The sequence below is a fragment of the Apium graveolens genome, chromosome 11 (assembly GCF_009905375.1).
Source record: "Apium graveolens cultivar Ventura chromosome 11, ASM990537v1, whole genome shotgun sequence".
Classification (NCBI taxonomy): domain Eukaryota; kingdom Viridiplantae; phylum Streptophyta; class Magnoliopsida; order Apiales; family Apiaceae; genus Apium; species Apium graveolens.
Genome location: NC_133657.1, coordinates 152,452,850 through 152,459,531, shown reverse-complemented (window position 1 = coordinate 152,459,531; position 6,682 = coordinate 152,452,850).

Below are 6,682 nucleotides of genomic sequence, written 5' to 3'. Positions count from 1 at the left end.
GGGTACTCGCGAAAGAATCGCCTTAAAACTCTTAATGGTTAATTTATTAAAAATGGTGGAGCCGAGGGTACTCGAGCGACTTAAGTGAATCGTTAAGCGCGAAAGCGAACGTAAGGGGTCTAATTGGTTAAATTCTAGTTTCTTAAGCGACCGGGGTTTAATTCCGACTTATGTTGTTGTTCATAGGTTATCGGACCCACTCTAAGCTTAAGTCTATCAGGGAACACTCAGGCAAGTTTTCTACCCGTTATACTGTTATTGTGATGTATATATGTATATGCATTATCTTGTGATAGATGCATGATGGTTAATTAGCAAATCCTGCGATATATTGGAGCATGTGATATGGTATATATGCATGTCTGTTTCGTAATCTTGATATATATCTGTTGATACAAATGCTTATAAGTGCATAATACCTATGCTAGAGATAAGCAGTAGTTGCGTATACCCTTAGTATAGGGGACCCAAAGGTGAACATTTTCTAAAACCGGGAGTCGATGTTCCCGAGTATATTATATATTATATATATATATATATAGATATATTTTTCACAACTATTAATCGAATAAGTTTTATTCGATAACTTTATTTTAAATAATGAATGTTAGTTGAATATTCATTCGAGGACTTATGACTCTGTTTATTCTATTTAATGAATATTACTTTGAATATTCATTCAAGGACTTATGACTCTGATTATTTACTAAATTATATTCTTTATTTTATTAAAGAATAATGTTTCGATAATCAAACTTATTTTCGATTATTCAAATAAAGATAAGTACTTTCGTATAAGTATATCTTTGGTTATTTAATATTCATTTCAAGTATGAGTTTTAAAACTTCTACTTCAATTATTTTTATAAGGATTACCCTTCATGGGAATATTATTTAAATAATAATATTCTGATATTTTCTAATATATCGGGACTGATTTATTTCATTAAATCAGCATTACTCCAAACATTCTTAAAAATGTTTTCGAGTCTTCAAAATGATTTTTAAAAGTTAGGGCGGATCCCAAAACTCATTTTTATATTTAAGATCTTCCTTTCGAAGGGGATTTAAATACTCGCTCAAAACCTGAGGGATCCGGCTCTGTGGTGTATTTTATATTCGCAACAAGGTTGCTGTTTTGATAAAAGAGTTTTTGATTACTTACCCAACACTCGGGAAGTAAAATTCTTGGAACAAGTTAATCCATTAACAGGCACCGCCTGAGAAATATCGGTGAGTTTTCCTTTCCAACTAGATACGACTTCTTAGTGGAGCCGTATCAACAAGTTTCTATTTGGGGAAGGGGGCCGAGCTTTACGTTTCAGAGTCATGGATTTCATCTGAACTAGGAGTGGCGTAAGTGGTCGAGTGGCGTCGGCCCAGCCTTATTATATTGGCCCAAATGGCCTGGAAGTTCCACTAAGACAGTCCATTCCTTAGGAGTCCAGGGTTCGGTTGACAAGTAAATCCGACTGTTCTCCTCTACATGTAGAAAATGGTGGGGTTGCCCTACTGCGACTGATCATCGTGAGTGGTCTTCCTGGCGCGGCAAACTCCCGTAATGAGTTCATCATCCAATTGGATATTTCTGTAACACTACCCAGAGCACTTCGATAGAAAGGCTACGGTTGGGCGATTGTTGAGTGTTGGCAGGGTCCAGTTTTCATCAAATGAAGTATCTCATAACTTCATTTCATTTTGAGGATATTTCAAAGATTGAATCTATTCAAGTCTTTTCTTGTAGTCTCATCTATGTGATGAACTTTTGAAACTGATGATACCTTGAACGGTGGTAGTTCAAGTAGTATCCGGAAAAGATATAAGTATATTGGAGTATCCTGTAACTTCATCTTTTCAACTTATATCTGGTTAATGATTATCTTATGCATGACAAAGATTTTCACAAAAACGTTGAGACAAGATTAGATATATGAGATCACCTTCCAACGATATTTTTATACAGTTATCAACTGGAACTCTGTGTATATTATGCATGGAAGAGGACTTCCAAGATTTTGAAAAGTATATATACATATATACTGAATATTTTGCGACTTGGTCACGATAAGATATCAAACTTGGTTCATTTTTTTTACTTGACCAAGACTTTCATGAGTACTATGAGAATGCTCATATATTGTTAATCATTATAAATATTATTTCGGTGAGCTTGTTGCTCACCCTTGCTTTCTTCTTTCATCACACAACATCAGATATACAAGATGAACATGACCAAGCTCCCAATTCGCGAGCGGATAGGAAACGTTCCGCAGTTTCCTATAGGCGTTGATGTCGCTGTAGCTGAGGTAGGAACTACCAATAGGCTAGGCTTTCAACTTTTGATGTACCAGACTTATGTATCTTTATGAATTGTAATAATGGCAAAGAAATGTAAATTTATTCATAAACCCTTTTAATGTGTAATGGCATATAATTGTGGAATAAAATGACTCGTGTTATTTTTGGATATTCATCTCTGAGACTATAACTTGTGGTGTGTGTGTTTATTGTGGGGTCACAGTACGCAGTAGTTGATTGTTTATTAAGATTAAGTGTTATTAAGGGAAATGGAACTCGTGACAACCCGGATCCCTGACCCTGGATTTGGGGGCGTTACATTCTTTGTCTCTTGGGTGCCATTGGAAGTGAGTAGAGAGAATAAGAGTTGTGTTTGAGAGAGAATTTGTGTTTGAGAATTTTTGAATTGGTGAAGAAGTTGTGTATGAGGTGTATGTATATATAGGTGGTGAAAAGAGAATTATATATGGAATAGTAGTGGGATTTTATTATGGGAATAATGGGAGTAATGAGTTTAATTTGGAGAGGGAATTATGGGATGTGGTGGAGTAAAATTCGGCTGGGAATTGATTTTGGAACAAAATTCCCGATTTTCTCTTGAAATTGATGTTTTATTTTTTTCTGAGTCGGGACACGGCGCTACCGCGCGCTACTTCTTCTAAATTGGCGCGGCCGCGCGGTGTAACAGCGCGGGCGCGCTATGTTTTTATGAAATCAGCGCGGCCGCACGCTAGGACAGTGCGGGCGCGCCAAGCTTTTGAAGTGAGCCCTGAATTTTTTTTCTTTTTCTATTTTTTTGTGATTTTCTCCTTTCTTCTTGCTTCCTCTACTTCATAATGTACAACATACTTGGGTTGCCTCCCAAGAAGCGCTTTTTTTACGTCGCTAGCTCGACGTAAAATCTCGAGATCAAACTGATAATACAACGGCACTAACTACCTCGCGGTTTGCCGTGTCACCATAGTAATGCTTCAACCTCTGACTATTTACCTTGAATGCCTGGCCCGAATCATTCTCAAAAATTTCCACCGCTTCATATGGAAACACACTTTTGACAATAAAGGGCCCTGACCATCTTGACATCAACTTTCTGGGAAAAAGACGGAGACAAGAGTTGAACAAAAGAACTTGTTGCCCCGGCACAAATGATTTGAGCACTAAACCCCGATCATGCCACCTCTTGACTTTCTCCTTATACATTTTTGTTGTTCTCATAAGCTTGAAGTTGAAACTCGTCGAGTTTATTAAATTGAAGCATCCTCTTCTTTCCAGCCGCATCCAAGTCCAGATTCAACTTCTTCAAAGCCCAATATGCCTTATGCTCGAGCTCCACAGGCAAGTGACACCCCATACCATAAACCAACTGAAATGGAGACATTCCCAATGGAGTCTTATATGCTGTTTTATAAGCCCAAACAGCTTCATCAAGCTTCAAAGACCAATCTTTCCTTGATGGACACACAACCTTCTCTAAAATGCGATTGATCTCTTTGTTAGACACCTCAGCTTGACCATTTGTCTGAGGATGATAAGCCGTAGCAATGCGATGATTCACATTATACCTTTTCATCATAGCAGTGAACTTACGATTGCAAAAATGCGATCCCTCATCACTGATTATGACTCTTGGAGTTCCAAACCTTGTGAATATTTGCTTGTGAAGAAAATTAAGCACCACTTTTGCATCGTTCGTTAGCAACACCTTAACTGCAACCCATTTCGACACGTAATCAACTGCCAACAAGATATACTGATTGTTACAAGATGAGACAAATGGCCCCATGAATTCAATTCCCCAAACATCGAAGACCTCAATCTCGAGAAGCACATTAAGAGGCATCTCATCCCTCGTAGACATATTACCCACACATTGACATCGATCACATTTCAAAACGAACTGGTGAGCATCTTTAAACAATGTCGACCAAAAGAAACCTGTTTGAAGAACACGAGTTGTTGTCTTTTCTCCACCATAATGTCCTCCATAAGCCGTTGAATGGCAATCTCGCAAGATCCCCCCCATTTTGTTATAAGGAATACATCTCCTAATGATTTGGTCAGCTTCTTGACGAAAAAGAAATGGATCATCCCACATATACCACTTCACTTCATGTAGAAACTTCTTCCTTTGAGCATAAGATAAGTCGGGAGGCATGATATTACTCACAAGGTAGTTCACAATATCTGCCAACCACGGTTCTTCTTCTTGCACTCCAAACAGCTGCTCGTCGGGAAAAGATTCATTTATCAATTTCTTATCCAATGAAGTAGAATTAGGATTCTCTAAACGTGAGAGATGATCAGTAACTTGATTTTCAGTCCCCTTTCTGTCCTTGATCTCTAGTTCAAATTCTTGAAGCAAAAGAACCCATCTAATAAATCTAGGCTTCGAGTCCTTCTTTGAGACTAGATATCGAATTGCAGAGTGATCAGTGAAAACTGTCACCTTAGTCCCAAGTAGATAAGATCGAAATTTCTCAGAACCATAGACAATAGCCAAAAGTTCTTTCTTTGTAGTAGTATAATTCAATTGAGCACCATTTAGGGTCTTACTAGCGTAGTAAACCATATGAAATATGTTGTTCTTCTTCTTCCCAAGAACTGCTCCAACTGCATTGTCACTTGCATCGCATATCATCTCAAAAGGTTCATTCTAATCAGGTGTAGTTATGACAGGTGCCGTATTTAAACTCTTCTTCAATGTCTCAAAAGCTGCAAGGCACTCGTCATCAAACTTGAAAGGAACATCTTTCTCTAGCAAACTACGCAATGGCTTTGAAATTTTTGAGAAGTCTTTGATGAAACGCCTGTAGAAATCCGCATGACCAAGAAAACTGTGAAATCCCTTAACAGAAATGGGTGGAGGAAGATTCTCAATGACCCCCACCTTGGCCTTGTTCACCTCTAGACCTTTACTAGAAACCTTGTGCCCGAGAATAATGCCCTGACGCACCATAAAGTGACATTTCTCCCAATTGAGAACCAGATTGGTTTCAACGCACCTCTTGAGAATGTGTCCAAGATTTTGCAAGCATTCATCAAAAGAATCACCAAAGACTGAGAAGTCATCCATGAACACCTCCATATTCTGGCCAATCATATCAGAAAAGATGGACATCATGCATATCTGAAATTTGGCTGGGGCACCACACAGACCAAAAGAAACTCTTCTAAAGGCGAAAGTACCAAATGGACAAGTGAAGGTAGTTTTCTCCTGATCTTCTAGAGTGATACAAATCTGATTGTAACCTGAATAACCATCCAGAAGACAATAATACTCATGACCGGCCAACCTGTCAAGCATCTGATCAATGAAGGGCAAAGGGAAGTAATCCTTTCTAGTGGCTTTGTTCAGCTTCCTGTAGTCCATGCAAACTCTCCACCCCGTGACTGTTCTAGTAGGAATAAGCCCATTCTTCTCATTTTCTACCACAGTAATACCACCTTTATTTGGCACATATTGAACTGGGCTTACCCATGAACTATCAGAAATAGGGTAGATGATCCCTGCATCTAGCCACTTAAAAATTTCCTTCCTTACTACCTCCTTCATAATTAGATTGAGTCTTCTTTGCTACTCGACTGTAGGCTTGCTACCTTCCTCTAGAAGAATTTTATGCATGCAGAAAGAAGGGTTGATTCCCTGGATATCTGCTATAGTCCATCCAATTGCCGATTTGAACTCTCTTAGAATCCTCAAAAGCTTTTCCTCATCACTAACTGAAAGGTCAGATGCAATAATAACAGGCAGAGTAGATGCATCACCTAAAAATGCATACCTCAAATGCTCAGGTAAAGGCTTAAGCTCAAGAGTGGGAGCTTCCTCAATAGATGGCTTGAGGCGTTTAGGAGCTTTGTTAATTCCTCCATTCCAAGAGATTCAAAAGGCATATCTATATTCCTCTTCCAGGGAGAAGCATTCAAATACTGCAATTGTTCTTCACCTTCGTCATCTTCACTATATGAATTCCCCAACAAGGATTTTTCTAAGGTATCGGACCTTAGCAGTAGATCAAGTTCCGATGTGACCATCGAATCGACCAACTCCACTTTTAAGCACTCCTCATTATCAGTAGGAAATTTCATAGTATTGAACACATTAAAAGTCACATCCTGATCCAGAACTCGCATTGTGAGCTCACCCCTCTGCACATCTATCAAGGTTTGGCCAGTCGCCTAGAAAGGTCTCCCCAAGATTATGAGAATCTTCTTATCCTCCTCGAAATCAAGAATGACGAAATCAACAGGGAAGATGAGTTTATCAACCTTAAGCAAGACATACTCCACAATACCTCACGGATATGTAATAGAACGGTTGGCCAACTGCAAGGTCATATAAGTCGGTTTTGGATCAGGCAAGTCCAACTGCTTGAAGATTGACAAA